We start from the raw sequence: 17,697 nt of genomic DNA, 5'->3' as shown, positions 1-17,697 counted from the left end.
AATACTTGTGGTCATCTAAAACATTTCTCTACTAAGCCACAAAAAAGGAAGACTAAAGGGTAAAGCAATGAGTTATTTTCAAGTTTAATCAAAAGATTAAAGTCTGCTAATTATACTTGATAATATTTTAATAGTACTTTCTAACCAAACATTTCTCTCCTGCAAATTCTCATTTAAGAAATACTGTCAAAGTTTGAAATGCTATCTTAGGTTTCGATAAAATTATTTTGTTTTATTTGAATAAGTTCCATACCCACTTTGGAATAAAAGCTTATTTTTCAACAATTATTGCCAAGAATTGTAAATTAAATTATAAATTATCTCTAAAAGTATTCTTAAAGATTGACCTATGCCTTGACATGTTAAATGAAAAAGCAAGAAACTGATCATATGTTCATTATGACCTCAACTATGTAAAAAAAAAAAGCAAGTGAGTATGTGGTTATAAATATACACCTCCATTTATGAAAATGAATCAAATATTAATATATGCCACTACTTAAGAAAGGGCATACACTAGTTTTATTTTTTATTTTTTCTTAAATATTCAAATGTTATACAATAAGGATTTATTACTTTTGGAATTATATATATTTTGAAAATATAAGGATTTATTTAAAAAAAGGAGGATAATTATTGTTGAAAGGTAACTCTAGAGAAGCCACCTTGAATTCTGTTAAACTCACCATCAGCACTTTCACCTTTGCAGTCTTATAAGCAGCGTGGTCAGTTTTAAAACCAAGTCTCATTTTTTGTTGCCTTTTATTGACTCTTATTAGGATCACTGTGCTAACAGTCTTTCTGCATAACTTCTACTGGTGGAACAAATTAAATTGTCTTTAATGTGGAAAATATTTTCTGTAGCATCTTCTTTGGGAATCCCAGTTCTCCCAGAAATTTCCTTTTCTTGGAAATACCGCCCAAGAAACAGACTATTACCGACCTTCCCTGCACCTAGATTCTTGGTAACATAACTACCAAAGTTAGGGGAATTCTTGGGTACCATTTCTAGTGGGCCTTGTCCCCAGCTATGACAAATTCTTGACAATATGAAAGAAAAGTAGACAAAGTATTTTAATGTTCAAAGCAATAGCAGATGTCAGGAAAGCTAGACTTTTCTTTTTTCAGTTACCGTGGCCCTGTAAATCGGTTTCCTAGTAAATAAACTTAGCCTCTGCCAGGGTTCTAAAACATTGGTTTAAGGGTAGCAATGGGTGTTTTGTGATTAGTAACTGGACATTCTGATGGCCCATTCATTCATGTTCATCACTAACATCTGAACACTTATAGGGAGAGTTTAAGTTATTTAACAAATGTCTTATGAACAAAGATGTCACAGGTTTAATGTAAATAAACCTAGACGAAGAAGAAATCTCCTTTGTAAAGGTATGGGTGTCATCTTATATTTAACTGCTATATGAGTATGGCTCCTCCCCCTCTTTGTTTTTGATTAGTTAAGATCAATCTTAAGCTATTAAGATCTCTGACCATGCATAACCGCTTTTTATCTGAGTTTTAGTCTTTAAAATGTGATTAAAACCATTCTTCATATTGAATATATTTCTGGACAATTTATAAAAATATGTGGATAGTTACTTTATAGAGATTGTAGAATTTCACATTTGTGTGTGTATATGGAAAGTATAAAGAAAGGACTTTAGGACTTGAGTATAGGTGACTATATGTTTAAATTTAACTTAGTCATTCAAATGCTTGTTTTTCAGTTATGACTTCTCTAATTTTCTACTGTGCAATGATATGACAGTTTTACCATCTTTAAGCAGGAATCTATAAAGAATAACATTGTGATGTAGTGAAAACTAGACTGAAGTAAGGGGACAAGTTCTGTGTTTTCTCCTCAAAACCAGTTGTATGCCTTTAGGCAAGTCACTCATTTTCAATGGGCTCTGCTGCTGCTTCCAATAGCAGCGATTGTTTTGTTTACTTATTATATTAAATTATGCTAATTCTTCAAAAATAAAATTAAAAACATATGAAAAACAAAATTGCTATTAAAGAGAGGCAGAAAGAGCAACTGTAATATGTTGGTATAACATGATTTTTTAAATATAGGTGTATCATTTATTTCTGTAATATAAATTTTAATGTAATTTTAGTCACACTATATCTACTGCTTTATACTCTAAATTTTTGTACTTATAGCTATGTCATAGCATTTCCCCATAATATCATTTGAAAGCATAATTGTAGCATTTGGATCTAGTACATTTGCTTCAGGTCTTGGGGAGTGTATCGTAGGGGTACACGTTACTAAAGGAAAAACAGGAGACTCAGTTATTCAGATAAATCTTATGGGAACCCAAGAAAAGTGGAACAAGCAAACATCATTGGATGACTAAGATTTGCTCTGGTGGTGGTGGTCGTAATGATTGTAGTAATTTATATTTAATGAGCTAATGTGCCAGGTGCAATGAATGAGCACCTTACAAATATCTCATGTAATTACAATACCTGTCTGATTTAGATCTTATTATTACCTCCATTTGTAGATTAGCAAACTCAGTCTTAGACAAGTTAAACGACATGTCCAAGGCCAACAGCTAGAAATTAATGGAGCAATTTGAAGCTTTGGCCCTGTCATCATCCACAATATAGCACCCATGTGTGCATTGAAATGATTAAATGATCTATGTAACTCCCTTAGCATATTATCTGTCACACACTCAGTGTTCAGTGAATGTCCATCATAATCATCATCATCGCTACCACCACTATCATTCTGGTTATTTTAACCAGTTGTATTAAACTGCTTCATAAGCAACTGATCAGCCAGTAGATTGACTCTCCTTGGATCCCATTAGACATGGCTGGTGGGCTGAAGGGGTCACACATGGTTCAGTACACTATTCTATTATCATAAATCTAATATTTTTTAATTCAGTCCCCTATTGTTTAACTTAGCTCATTTATAGTTTGAGAGGCTTATACAAGGGAATTTCTTTCATTTCTTCTAGCTCCAAAGTTTGATTTTATCCAGTGTATAGATGAACAAGTTAAGGTACAAAAGAATCAAGTGTTGGCTCTAAATAACATGGATAGTCATCAGAGGCAATTATGGAAAACCCAACGAAGCCAATTGGTGAACATTTTTTTCTAATTTTTTAATGTGATGCTTAAAGAAAGATTTGTTGAACATCAAATACTAAAAAGCTCTGAAATTTAAAAAAATGAATGAATAAATAAATAAATAAGGCCCTTGCTTGTAAAGAGCACTACGTTAAATAAGAAAGAAAAAAATTAGCATGGATCCTGTTACCACTTTGCTCGTGAACCTGCCCTCAAATTCAGTCATTCTCACCAATTAATGGAACAGCAAGTTACTGATTTATTAACACTAAGTTTATGGCCTCAAGTGCTAAGCATTTGGAATACAAAGTTTAAAAAACAAATACAGTCCAGGCCTTCCAGAAATTATACTCCTTTAGGCTAGTGTTAATGCCAAAATAGGACAAAGGTGTGTGGGAAAGGAGCCCTTCTTCCAGTATTGGTATACCTGCAATTTATCACCAAATGGTCATTTATAGTCTTCATGACTCTGAACTCTGTGGTCTTTGAAATTTCAGCAAGGTTCTTTATGGAACAAAATGTGGGCAGCCCACTTTTACAAATCTAGCTTCTTTGCAATTCCTAATATTTCCTAAATGATGATTCATTGGGTGTCTGCTCCCTGAATGATGAAGCTGCGGACAGAGTTCACTATTCCTCCATGACCCCTGCAAAAATTCTAAAGCCTGGTAGGAGGGCTGAGCCTTCCCACTGGGAATGAGATGGCAGTGAGACACGGTAGACAACACAGGAAACAGGATTTATTTGTCATTCTTCTTTAGACAATATCATATTTATAAATATGTTCCTCTAGAGTACCTATTTTAAAAAATGACTAAGGAAAACCATTTTTACAAAGACATGTCACTTCTATTAATGCTGATAAGTTAAAGGTCTATATGGGCCTAGAGGAGGAGATACATGGAGAATTTCAGGCCCTGTTTGAGACTGCAACCACCTGACTCCCATTAATGTTAATGAGCCTCTCACCGGATCATTCTAAAATTTTACCCCCATGGTCTGTTTTAAAGCATCAAGAGTCAGGAAATTTAGAGTGAAAGCTGAAATTCCATCTTGGCACTTTCTCTCTGATGTATATACTTTTATGGAAAATGTGCAGTACAGTGCTGCTCCAAGGTACCACCTTCGTGTTTGCGAATTCTGGAGAAAAACACTGCCTTCTCCCCACCCCACCCCCCTGAACCCCCGCCCCAGGAAGCAGCAGGGGGCATTGGAAAGTATATTGGATTGTGAGTCAAAAGACCTGGATTCTGACAGTATTAGTGTGACCCAGCAAAATCCCTTTCTTGGATATCCATTTTCTCAGTTTTATAAAATCAAATTATTGATCTAGGCCAGTGGTCGGCAAACTGCAGCCCCTTGATTGTGGCTCTTCCACAAAATACCACATGCGGGCGTGAATATACAGTGCGATTGAAACTTCATGGCCACGCTCAAGGGGCCAAAGAGCCGCATGTGGCTCGCGAGCCGCAGTTTGCTGACCACTGGGACTCTAGGCTATAGTAGGCCATAGATTATACTGTCTTACCAACTTTCTGAAGTAATGTATCTGTAGCACCTTGAAGCCAAAAACTTGCTGAGTACAGATAGTTATCCAGCATTGAGGGACTTCACCAGACGACCAGAAGCAAAAGGGAAAAGGTAGTAGAATAGTAGCAGCTAATTATATGGTTTCCTTCAAGAAAAATAAGCAGAATTCCTCATAAAGTCTAAAGGTCAAGTGCTGTGTCATTATTGTGATTGGCTGAAAAACTTACCTATGGAGGCAAAAGTCTCATCTAAGGTGAAGGTATATTGAAAAAAGGGAGTCATATAGCTTTTACAGAGAGCTGACTCATGAGTCATTCATAAATAGCAGATACATTTACTTCACTTACATTCCAGTCATACTTATAATCTGGTTACTCCCTAGAAGTGTAACAGATAAAATATTTACTTTTGAATAGTTACTATAGAGAAAAACCAGATGCATAGTCTGATGAACACTTAGAGTTATACGGTAGTCACTTAAATTGTATTCATCACCAACACCAATAATGATTATAGTCATCATGGAATATTAAAGAATAGTATATTTCTTCCTATTATATAATCATGGAGATTTTTCTAATTCAAATTATTATAGCAATAAGATATTTTATGAGGTATTGAATATTATCATGCCTTGGTTTAGAAATTTTAAAAATGTAATGAACAAAATCATAAGTCATTGGTAAGCTTGATGGCGTCAGGAAATATTTCAACCTTTTATGAAAGAATTAAGCCCTATTTTTGCCTTATGACCACCATTGTGTGTAAAGAATTGACATCTCCCTGTGCATCTAGAATGGTACTGCTTATGTGCACTTGGGGGAAGAGACAGAGAATAGCTGTTCAAATCAGTTTTCAAGTAGTGCATTTCAGAAGAACTTTGGTTGAGAAAGGCCCCAGGTGCCCAAGTTAGCTGATACCAGCATTTTGCCTTTCTTTGAGGCCCATAAAAATATTCAGATTCATTTATAAAGGGCAACTGAAAATGGCAGATAAAAATGATGAGAAAGATGAGATCTGGAAAGTCTAACACAAGAGGATCTTGTCTCAAACATCAGCCTGAGAGTTAGATTAGATGACTCTCAAGACTCCTTTCATCTGGGTTCCTTTGATTTTATGACTCTAAAGACCTCTTTAAAGTCTTCTAATACAATGTCTTCTACGTGGTACTTTCATCAAAAGGCTGCGTTTTCTGGTCCACTTTAGCCTTAGACAGGCGACCTGGAAATCAACTTATACCCATATGTTGGAAATTTTGGTATGCCTTTACACAACCTCATACCAACTTACACAGAAAATCCAACAAATGACCTCTTATGCTCTTCAGATTTACTGTCCAACTAGACATTTGCAGATGTAAACTCTATGACAAGATCAGCAATGATCCTTCTGACTTAATCACAACGAGGAAAACCAATACAATAGGAAGACGAGCTGGGAGGATATCAACGTCTGTGGGTAAGCAGACCAAGAGAAAAAGATGCAAGGGTATGACCTCTCCAAAACCCAGTGGACCCACATATTCCGATTTCCCCTCTCACATCAATGCTGAAAAGGCATCCCTGTTTCCATCGTCAGTGTGCTGTTGCCCGTGTTGGTGAAAGCATTCTTTTCTCCTGGAAAGAGCATGACGGAGCGATTTGTAAGGAATGAAAAATGACTGCCGTGTTCTCATCAGATGGATACCACATGAAGGGGAGTGAGGTCCCTTTTTTTCCTTGTTAGCATCACCTGACTCCTCTATTGGGAGAGCTGTAATAAAAACAGCGTCTTTACTGTGTGTCCTGTTGGTTTATACCAGCCATGCCAGGTCTATAAACCATGGTATATTAAAGTGTAATAGACTGTGTAAAGAATACTTGGAAGATATTCCAACCTCTATCCCTTCCCCTCATTTCACAATTTACTACCTCCCAGATAGGTATCCGTAAATATGGCTTAATTATGTTTGGCATAAACCCCCACTTTCTTTGAAGAGTTACCTCCTCCTTCAGCCACTTTCAAGTACATGAATGCCACCTTCTTGAGGATAAAATTTGATATTTTAATATATTGAGATGATGAATAGTTTTAGTCTGAATATTTTCTGCAAGTTTAATTTTATGTATAAAAACTTTACTTTTTTTATATTTACTATACTAGGTTTTCAGTTGTGAGTACGCAAAACACAGGGCTTATTCTTATATTATTATCAATTAATTGTATTACTTTCCATATGAACAACTGTAAATCTACTTTTTCCCTACCCTGTATTTTAAAATTTCAGTCTGAACCAGATGAAATGCAAAGGTTAATGTTATTTGCACCTAGAACATATCAATCTAAATAGTATCTGTACTAATAAAAGAGTAATATGCTAATTAGACTGGGAGACCTTCCAGACGCCCTTCCTTCCAGACAAAGCCAGGGGGTTGGCTGGCCTGCAACTGCCCCCAAATGGCCATAAGCCCCTTGCCCAGGCTGGCCACGCCCCCCAGTGGGGACGCCCACCCTGAAGGAGGTGTGGCCAGCCTGAAAATGGCCCTCAGCCCCTCACCCAGGCTGGCCATGCCCCCCAAGGGGACCCTCGCCCCAATGGGGGCATGGCCAGCCTGCAAATGGCCATCAGCCCCTCACCCAGGCCAGCCACGCCCCCCAGTGGGGACCCCTATCTCGATGGGGGCGTGGCCAGCCTGTAAACTGCCCCAGCCCCTCGCCCAAGCCAGCCCCACCCCCCAAGAGGACTCCCACCCTGATCTGGGACCCTCTTCAGGGTAGACCAACTGGCCCCCACCCATGCACCAGGCCTTTATCTATACTAATAAATCTATACTAATGAAAAGGTAATATGCTAATTAGACCGGGAGACCTTCTGGATGTCCTTCCGGACAAAGCCGTGGTGGCAATGCCGAGGCAGAGGCGGTTGGGGTGATCAGGCCAGGAGGGGAGGGCAATTGGGGGCAAGCAGGCCAGCGGGGGGGGGGGGCAGTTGGGGGTGAGAAGGCTGGCATGTAGAGTTGTTAGGGGCAATTAGGCAGGCAGGTAGGTGAGTGGTTAAGAGCCAGCAGTTCCGGATTGCGAGAGGGATGTCCCAGATTGGAGAGGGTGCAGGCCGGGCTGAGGGACACCGCCCCTTCCTCCCCCCCCCCCCACCCACATGCACGAATTTTGTGCACTGGACCACTAGTATCAATCTAAAACAGGATATAACAGGATGAAAATGAATACTCTCTGCTGGACTCTTTTCTATTTTGTTGCAAAAAGAAAATGGGAGATTAGAAATTGCTGTGCCATCAAATGGGCTCTGGTGCCCCAGTGGGAGATAATGAGCAGGGACAGGGTTCTGTTCCTGTGGTTCCCTTGCTGTTGGTTTATCCATCTGTCAAGTAAGTGGAGGACCTACTCGGTGTTAGTTGAGAGAAACACTAAAATGAATTTTTGCCACTGCCCTCAAGAAGCATGGAGTCTAGTAGGATGAGCCACCTGCCAGCAGATGGTCTTGATCCACGCCCCAGGGACATGAGCACAGGCTACTGCAGCTTCACAGAAAGAGTGGCTCATGGGGCCCATGCGGAGGGCTTCACAGAGGAGATGACTCTAAAACTTGGGTTTTGAAGAAAGAAAAGACTTTTACAATAGGGGTGTTTGGGAAGGAGAAAGGCAAGGGGCAAAAGATATTCAAAGTACTGGAAGCAATGGGCCCAAAATAAAGGTATAAAGAAGTAGGTGGAATACCAGGAGCATGGAGGATTCAATGGGAAGTAGCAGGAGCCAGGTTGTGAAGGGCTTACTGTGCATTGTGTGTTCCTTAACCTGGACAGAGGGGGCGCTAGTGAACACATTATCCAAGTAGTGGCATGATCCAGTTTGCCTTTTTTTTTTTTTTTTTTTTGCTGTTGTTCAGTTACAGTTGCCACACAATATTATGTTTCAGGTATACAACTAGTGATTAGACATTTATATACTTCATGAAGTGATCACCCAGTATAGTACCCATCTGACACCATACATAGTTACAATATTATTGACCATACTAGAGGCCCGGTGCACAAAAATTTGTGCACTCGGGGGGGAGGGGGGGTCCCTCAGCCCGGCCTGTGCCCTCTCACAGTCTGGGACCCCTCAGGAGATAACGACCTGCTGGCTTAGGCCCGCTCCTGGGTGGCAGAGGGCAGGCCCAATCCCTAGGTGCAGCCCCTGGTCAGGCTCAGAGCAGGGCTGATTGGGGAGTTGGGGCACTGCCCCCTGTCATGCACAGAGCAGGGCAGATCGGGAGGTTGTGATGCCACCCTCAGTCACACTCAGGGTAGGGCCGATTGGGGGGTTGGGGCACCGCCTCCTGTCACACTCAAGGCAGGGTCGATGGGGAGGTTGTGGCGCCACCCCCTGTCACGCACAGAGCAGGGCCGATCAGGGGGTTGGGGAGCTCCCCCCTGTCACGCACAGAGCAGGGTCAATCAGGGGGTTGGGGCGCCTTCCCCTGTCACAAACAGAGCAGGGCGGATAGGGAGGTTGTGGCCCCGCCCCCTTTCACACACAGCCGCAGGGCAATCAGGGAGTTTGGGCACTGCCCCCTGTCACGCTGATCCCAGTGCCAGGAGGCCTCTCAGCTCTGCTGATCCTGGTGCTGGGAGGCATATTACCCTTTTACTATGTAGAATAGAGGCCTGGTGCATGGGTGGGGGCCAGCTGGTTTGCACTGAAGGGTGTCCTGGATCAGGGTGGGGGTCCCCACTGGGGTGCCTGGCCAGCCTGGGTGAGGGGATGATGGCTGTTTGCAGCTGGTCACACACCCTTCAGGGTGGGGGTGCCCACTGGGGTGCCTGGCCAGTCTGGGTGAGGGGCTGAGGGCTGTTTTCAGGCTGGCGGGTGACGGAAGCTCCCAACCTCTCCTTTTTTTCTTTTTTTTTTATTCTGGGCCAGCTTTAGCTCTGAGGCTCCAGCTCTGAGACCTCTGCTGCTGAAAGCAGGTATCTGGTTTGTTTGTGTTCTATAATCGAAACAATGTATAACTCCAGCTCTGAGATCCCGGCTCGCTGAAAGCAGGTTTCTGGAGTTTTGTTTAGCTTCTATATTTGTTACAATGTTTCAAACTGCAGGCTCAGAGGCCGGCAAGGCAGGCGGGGAACGTTGGTTTCCTCCGTCACTGAAGCAAGCAAGCCTCATGTTAGTTTAAAGCTGCCTGGCTGCCTGCCGCCATCTTGGCTGGCAGTTAATTTGCATATTGTCCTAATTAGCCAATGGGAAGGGTAGCGGTCGTACGCTAATTACCATGTTTCTCTTTTATTAGATAGGATATAGACTCGGGGCCCAGTGCACAAATTCTTGCACCTTGAAAGGAACTGTGGACCACGAGGCTGTGGTGGGCACAGGGGCAGGTCTCGCTCCATCCTCCACGCCCCCACCTAACCCCTCCCACTGCAGATCCTGGTCCCATGTCTGCCAGCAGCCCCACTCCCGCCGCCACCTCTCCCATGCACTGATGGCACTAGCCCTGCTTGCACCTGCTGACAGCGTGGAGCGATTGGGGTCAGCAGCGCCAGTAGTGGGTGCAAGCAGGGCCATTGCTGGCAGTGGGTGCGAGAGATGACTCCAGTTCCCAATCGCCCCTCAGGAGCAGGGGGAGGTGGAGAAGTTCTCGGGGGCGATTGGGGCCATCAGCCACTGCTTGCATCCACTGATGGTGCCGAGTGATCGGGGCTGGCTCTGGGCACTGGCAGTGGGTGTGAACAGCTCCGATGCCAGCAGCAGGTTAGAGTGCCTGGCGGGACTGCAGCGCGCAGGAGCAAAGAATTTTCAGTAACCACCAGAGGCTCACCTCGATGACAGTGACCAGCGCCCCGCCTTGGTCTGGCACCCCCACTCACCTCCACCACCATCCCGCCATGGCCAACGCCCACCATGTTCCATGCACGCCCCCTGGTGGCCAGCACACGTCATATTGACCGGTTGTTTGGTCGTTCAGTTGTTCTGCCATTCGGTTTATTTGCATATTAGGGTTTTATATATATAGACTAGAGGCCCTGTGCACAAAAATTTGTGCACTCGGGGAGGGAGGGGGGGTCCCTCAGCCCGGCCTGTGCCCTCTCCCAGTCTGGGAACCCTTGGGAGATAACAACCTGCTGGCTTAGGCCTGCTCCCGGGTGGCAGAGGGCAGGCCCAATCCCTAGGTGCAGCCCCTGGTCGGGCTCAGAGCAGGGCCATTTGGGGAGTTGGGGCACCGCCCCATGTCATGCACAGAGCAGGGAGGATCAGGAGGTTGCAATGCCACCCTCAGTCACGCTCAGGGTAGGGCCGATTGGGGGATTGGGGCACCGCCCCCTGTCACACTCAAGGCAGGGTCAATGGGGAGGTTGCGGTGCAACCCCCTGTCACGCACAGAGCAGGGCCAATCAGGGGGTTGGGGCGCTGGCCCCTGTCACTCACAGAGCAGAGCCCATCAGAGGGGTTGGGGCGCCACCACTCTCACACTCAGGGCAGGGCCGAAGGGGAGGTTATGGCTCTACCCCGTCACACACAGAGCAGGACCCGTTGGGGGGGGGGCGGGGGGGGAGGGGGTTGGGGCACTGCACCCTGTCACACACAGAGCCGCAGAGCGATCAGGGGGTTGGGCAGCTCCCCCCTATCAGGTACAGAGCAGGGCTGATCAGGGGGTTGGGGCGCCTTCCCCTGTCCCGAACAGAGCAGGGCGGATAGGGAGGTTGTGGCCCCGCCCCCTGTCGCACACAGAGCCGCAGGGTGATCAGGGGGTTCAGGGGGTTTGGGCACTGCCCCCTGTCACACTGATGCCGGTGCCGGGAGGCCTCGCGGCTCCGCTGATCCCCGTGCACTGGGTGTGTGTGTGGGGGGAGTGTCCCTCAGCCCAGCCTGCCCCCTCTCACATACTGGGAGCCCTCAGGCGTTGACCCCCATCACCCTCCAATCGCAGGATCGGCCCCTTGCCCAGGCCTGATGCCTCTGGCCTAGGCGTTCGGCCCGGGCAGCGGGGACCTGCAGCTGCAGCGGCCCCACAATCGTGGGCTTTGCTTTAGGCCCAGGCAAGGGACCCCTAGCTCCTGGGACTGCCAGCTTCGACCATGCCCAGCTCCCATCGCTGGCTCCACCCCTACTTCCTGCTATCACTGGCCAGGGCGGAAAAGGCACCTGATTCTCTGATCATGGCTGGGGGGCAGGGCAAAGGCGGCCCCAGGGCCACCTTTGCCCTGCCCCCCAGCTCTTAGCTCCCCCCTGGGTTTCCGATCACTGTCAGTGGCAGGGGGCTTCTTCCTGCTTTCCCTTTCGCCTCCCTGCATTGTGCCTACATATGCAAATTAACCTCCATCTTGTTGGCAGTCAACTGCCATCTCAGTTGGCAGTTAATTTGCATATAGCCCTGATTAGCCAATGAAAAGGGTAGCTCGTACGCCAATTACCATTTTTCTCTTTTATTAGTGTTGATTCTTGCCTCCTAATAAATTAATTGACCATAAGGTGTGGGTTTATTTTCTGTGCTCACTATTCTTTTCTATTGATCTACACTGAGTGGCCATATTATTATGACCACCTGACGTTTGTAGGCAAATCTTACCTAATAATAGACAAACATGTAAATTAACCATCCCTCCTCTATGCTCACCAGCCAATCAGGAGAGTATGCAAATTAACCCAACAAAGATGGCAGTTAGTTTGCATATGTAGGGACGAAGCAGCAGAGTGAAGACTGAAGGCTCCATCCGGAGCCTCGAAGACTGAAGGCCTGGGTCCTGGGTGCCAGAGGAATACCGGTGCCGGCAGCCAGGGGAAGTGAAGGCCTATTGCACGAATCTCTTCATGCAACAGGCCTCTAGTTAGCTATAATTTAACGCTGAAGTTGCTAGAGGGTCAGACCATTATAAATAGGGAAGCAGGTTGTTTATGGCGACAGTAGAAGTGATTTTTTTTACCTGAAGATATGGGTAAACAACACGATTTAACAGCCTTTGTACATGGGAGATATATATATATATATATATATATATATATATATATATATATATATATACATACATACATACTAGGGGCCCGGTGCACGAAATTCGTGCACTGGGTGGGGGGGGGGGGAGTGTCCCTCAGCCCAGTCTGCCCCCTCTCACATACTGGGAGCCCTCAGGCGTTGACCCCCATCACCCTCCAATCGCAGGATCAGCCCCTTGCCCAGACAGAGGCGTCAGGCCTGGGCAGGGGACCCTCATTTCCCCCCATCACTGGTTCTGCCCCCAGCCCAGGCCTGATGCCTCTGGCCCAGGCGTCAGGCCTGGGCAGGGGACCCCCAGACCCCTCCGATTGCTGGCTCTGCCCCTTGCCCAGGCCTGATGCCTCGGCCAGAAGCGTAGACCCCCATCACCCTCCGATCGCCTGATTGGCCCCTTGCCCAGGCCTGACGCCTCCGCTAGAGGTGTCAGGCTTGGACAGGGGACCCCCATCTCCCCCCGATCACTGGCTCAGGCCCCCGCCCAGGCCTGAGGCCTCTGGCCCAGGAATCATGCCTGAGCAGGGGACTCCCATCTCCCTCTGATCGCTTGCTCCACCCCCCGCCCAAGCCTGACGCCTCTGACCCAGGCTTCAGGCCTGGGCAAGGGGACCATCATATCCCCCCAATCCCCTGCTCCGCCCCCCACCCAGGCCTGATGCCTCGGCCAGAGGAGTTGACCCTCATCACCCTCCGATCACCAATCACCGGATCGGCCCCTTGACCAGGCCTGAGGCCTCCGGCAGAGGTGTCAGGCCTGGGCAGGGGACCCCCAGCTCCCCGTGGTTGCAGGCTCCGCCCCTGCCCAGGCCTAACACCTCTGGCTGAGGCGTCCAGCTCGGGCAGCAGGGACCCGCAGCTGCAGCGGCCCCGCGATCGTGGGCTTCGCTTTAGGCCCAGGCAAGGGACCCCTAGCTCCTGGGACTGCCAGCTTCAACCGTGCCCAGCTCCCATTGCTGGCTCTACCCCTACTTCCTGCTATCACTGGCCAGGGCGGCAAAGGCGCCTGATTCTCCGATCATGGCTGGGGGGCAGGGCAAAGGCGGCCCCAGGGCCGCCTTTGCCCTGCCCCCCAGCTCTTAGCTCCCCACTGGGTTTCCGATCACTGTCAGTGGCAGGGGGCTTCTTCCTGCCTTCCCTTTCGCCTCCCTGCATTGTGCCTACATATGGAAATTAACCGCCATCTTGTTGGCAGTTAACTGCCAATCTTAGTTGGCAGTTAATTTGCATATAGCCCTGATTAGCCAATGAAAAGGGTATCGTCGTACGCCAATTACCATTTTTCTCTTTTATTAGATAGGATATATATGTATATATATGTATATATATGTATATATGTATATATATACATACATACACATATATACACACGCACATATATATATGTGTGTGTGTATGTGTGTATATATATATATATATATGTATATATATATATATTGAGTGGCCAGATTATTATGACCACATGACATTTGTAGGCAAATTAGCCATACACTACATTATATAGGATATGGAAGCCGAAGGCCTGTTCAAACACCTTTGCTGTCTGCAGTTACCAAGATAAAATGTCTCCATTTCACACAGGAACACAAGGATTGGACAGTCAAGCATTGGAAAAAAGTCATGTGGTCCAATGAATCACATTTCCAGTTGCATCATGCAGATGGCAGAGTGAGAATTTGGCAGAAACAGCATGAAAGCATGCACCCACATGCATGAGTACAACCCTTCAAGGTGGTAGGGGCAGTGTTATGGTTTGGGGCATGTTTTCCTGGCATTATTTGGGCCCTTTAATTTGTGTGGAACAATCTCTGAATAGCACAACATACCTAAGTATCATTGCTGATCAAGTTCATCCTATCATGTTGATGGCATATCCCAATGGAGATGGCTTCTTCCAACAAGACAATGTGCCATGCCATGGTGCTCGCTTTGTGCAGGAGTGGTTTCTAGAACATGAGGGAGACTTTACCTTTCTTAGGTGGCCCCCACAATCACCAGATCTCAATACAATTGAGCATTTGTGGGATGAAGTTAAAAGAGCCATCAGGCAGCTGGTTCCACAACCATTAAACCTCACAGAAATGGACAGTGCTATTTATCAGGCATGGTGTCAGATTCCTCACATCACTTTTCAATATCTTGTGGAGTCAGTGCCAAGAAGAATCGCCGCAGTATTGAAGGCAAAAGGTGGCCCAACGAAATACTGATGGGGTGATAATAATCTGGCCACTCAGTGTATATGTCTGGTTTTTGCCAGTACCATGCTCTTTTGATTACTTTAGCCTAGTAATATAGTTTGCTGTTAGATAGTGTGTTATCTCTAGCTTTGTTCTTTTTTCTCAAGATTGCTTTAGCTAGCCCTGGCTAGTGTGGCTCAGTTGGTTGGGCATCATCCCATGCACCAAAGAGTTGCCGGTTTGGGACACATGCCGGGGTTGTGTGCTCCATCCCTGGAGGAGGCATCCAGTCAATATTTCACTCTCACATCAGTGTTTCTCTCTCTCTCCCTCTTTCCCTAAAAATTATTTTTTAAAAATTTAATAAAACACATTGCTGCCAAGGTCATGATTCGAGAATTGGCCCATGCTCCAAAGGGCCACAGGTTTGATTCCCAGGTCAAGGGCACATACATGGGTTGCAGGTTCGATCTCTCTCACATCATTTTTTTCCTCTCTCTCTCCCCTGCTTCCTCCTTCCTTCCACTCTTTCTAACACTCAATGGAAAAAAATACCCTCAGGTGAGGATTAGCCAAACAAAAAAATTGCTTTGGCTATATGAGGTTTTTCAGGGTCCTATATAAATTTTAGGATTAATTATTATAGTTATGTGAAAAATGCCATTGGTATTCTGATAGGGATTGCAGTCAGTTTGCCTTTTCAGTTGACAATTTAGTGTCAATAGAGAAAACTGCATTTATTGTGACATGCAGGGAACCTATAATAGGTCACTATATAGAATCTAGAGCGTAAAGGAGGAATCTTTGCGCTCAGAAAACTTACCTTTTAGAAATAGACTCCTGCAACATTATCTTTCATTTAATATTGGGAAAGTGATTAATTTAATCAGATCTGAGATTGTGTAACTCAATGGTCATTAAATGGGAAAAAGAATTAGGTGAGAATAATCATACGCGCCTGTCCCCTCACGCCTACACCCCCCGCAAAAATAAAATAAAATAAAATAAAATTATAAATCAGTTACTCTCTTGCACTCCTGGGGATTAAATAAAACAAGATGGGATGCGACAGGGAACACGCTTCTGTGGAAGAGGCTTAGCAGCCAGGGTAGGGACACTGGCTTTGTGAGTGAAAGGGAAAACTGAGGTTTTAAGCAGAGGACGCCCAGTCTAACTTGAAACTGATCACTAGCAAAATTATCGTCCACTGAGTGTGGCTGTGGACATTCTTAATAAAGAACAGAGCATTATGGTTGAAATATTGTATTATTCATCCCAAAGACAGAGAGCCAGAATAGTGATTCCCAGCATTTGCTCCCAGCCAATCAGTAATCAATGGCTGCTGGTTTTGAGGGCCTAGCACAGGGGTGGGCAAACTTTTTGACTCGAGGGCCACAATGGGTTCTTAAACTGGACCAGAGGGCTGAACAAAAGCATGGATGGAGTGTTTGTGTGAACTAATATAAATTCAAAGTAAACATCATTACATTAAAGGGTACGGTCTTTTTGTTTTTTTGTTTTTGTTTTTGTTTTTTTTTTTTAGTTTTATTCATTTCAAATGGGCCGGATCCGGCCTGTGGGCCGTAGTTTGCCCACGGCTGGCCTAGCATGTTTTTCACTGCATTAACCTCTCATGTTCAGCACATGCAATAGTCACAACCACCTTGCAAGGTAGATCTTATTATTCCAGTTTTATGGGTAAGGCGCAATGGAATTAAGTGACTTCCCCAAGGTCTTCCAGTTAATAAATGGCAGAGCAGAAATTCAACCCGTGTCCACCTGACGCAAAGCCCACGCTCTTCCCACTAGCCTACACCTGCATTTAACTCTCTCAGAGCAGCTGTCCGATTGGAAGCTTGAACCCCTCTAGCCTCAGCGTGAGGTGGAACCATCAGAGATCTGACTGCAGAGATTCTGATGCAGCCGAGCACTGTTCCCTTTGCATGTGGCTCTCATGACTATGTGGGAGGTAGGAATTAACATCTTCATTGTACAGCAGAGAAACTGGAACAGGAGATATACATGCAACTTGTCCATGACACTGGAGCAGCGGAGCTGGGCTTAAAACTTGGCATTTAGCTATCTTGAGTTCTGAATTGCATTCCTTGGGCCTACAACCAATGAATACAAAGGGCCACTTCTGCTTCACTTGGTAGGCCACAGTACTTATGAATTTCAGAATTGTTTTTGTGGGGCAATTTTATGATAACTAATGAGACAATGGCCATGAAATGAATCAGGAAACAAAGTTCCAAGGTACTGAAGGTTTATGCAAAAGCAAATGTTCTTTGTTCAGTAAAGGCTGCATTAAATAAAACCCACATTAATGTTTCTTAAACAAAACAAAACAAACCTTCTAAAGAAGCCATATTGCTTTCTCTCTGTGACATGGAATTATGAAAAATAACTGTTGTTCTTTATTGGGGGAAATGAAAGTGGAAGAAAAGCAACCTAGTTCTACCAATGACAGAACATGTATCGTATGCTGTCGGTAGGTCATCATACAAACTTACCACTCAGCTTCTCTGAGCACTTCCAGACATTCACATCACCACAGCATATGCACAGCCTTCATAAAGGAGTTTGGAAGACAGAATTGATGTTAAGCAAAAATTCTCACTGTCAGTACTCTGATTTTTTTCTCTATTTCTTTATTGTCTTAAACTGTGAGGCTATCTGCATGCTAAGCAGCTTCTTTAGTCCCCCAACTTGGAAAACAATTATATTTAAGTCATTGCAGACAATGAGACACCTTTTTGTGAAAGAAAGAGGAGAAAGAAGAGCAAGGTTGGGGATGCCGGTTATATCTGTCTCCCCTGGTGCAGTGTCAGTATCTGACCACTTCTCCAAACTTCTAAGAAGTCTGCCCTCCCCCTGACCCCCCGACCACACATGTAGTACCAAGTTTAAACTGAAAAAGAAGCACTGAAATACTAC

The 17,697-nt window shown here is 45.3% G+C and overlaps 1 protein-coding gene across 1 annotated transcript in view; it reads left to right on the top strand.

Annotated features, from left to right (window-relative positions):
* The window catches only part of FMN1 (formin 1), a 302,227-nt gene that overhangs the window by 235,782 nt on the left and 48,748 nt on the right, over positions 1–17,697 (top strand). The gene's annotated exons all lie outside the window — the stretch shown is intronic.

This window comes from Myotis daubentonii, chromosome 1 (genome assembly GCF_963259705.1).
Source record: "Myotis daubentonii chromosome 1, mMyoDau2.1, whole genome shotgun sequence".
In the NCBI taxonomy this organism is placed as follows: domain Eukaryota; kingdom Metazoa; phylum Chordata; class Mammalia; order Chiroptera; family Vespertilionidae; genus Myotis; species Myotis daubentonii.
The sequence above is the reverse complement of the archived record's forward strand: the minus strand, read 5'-3'. Positions and strand labels throughout refer to the sequence as shown.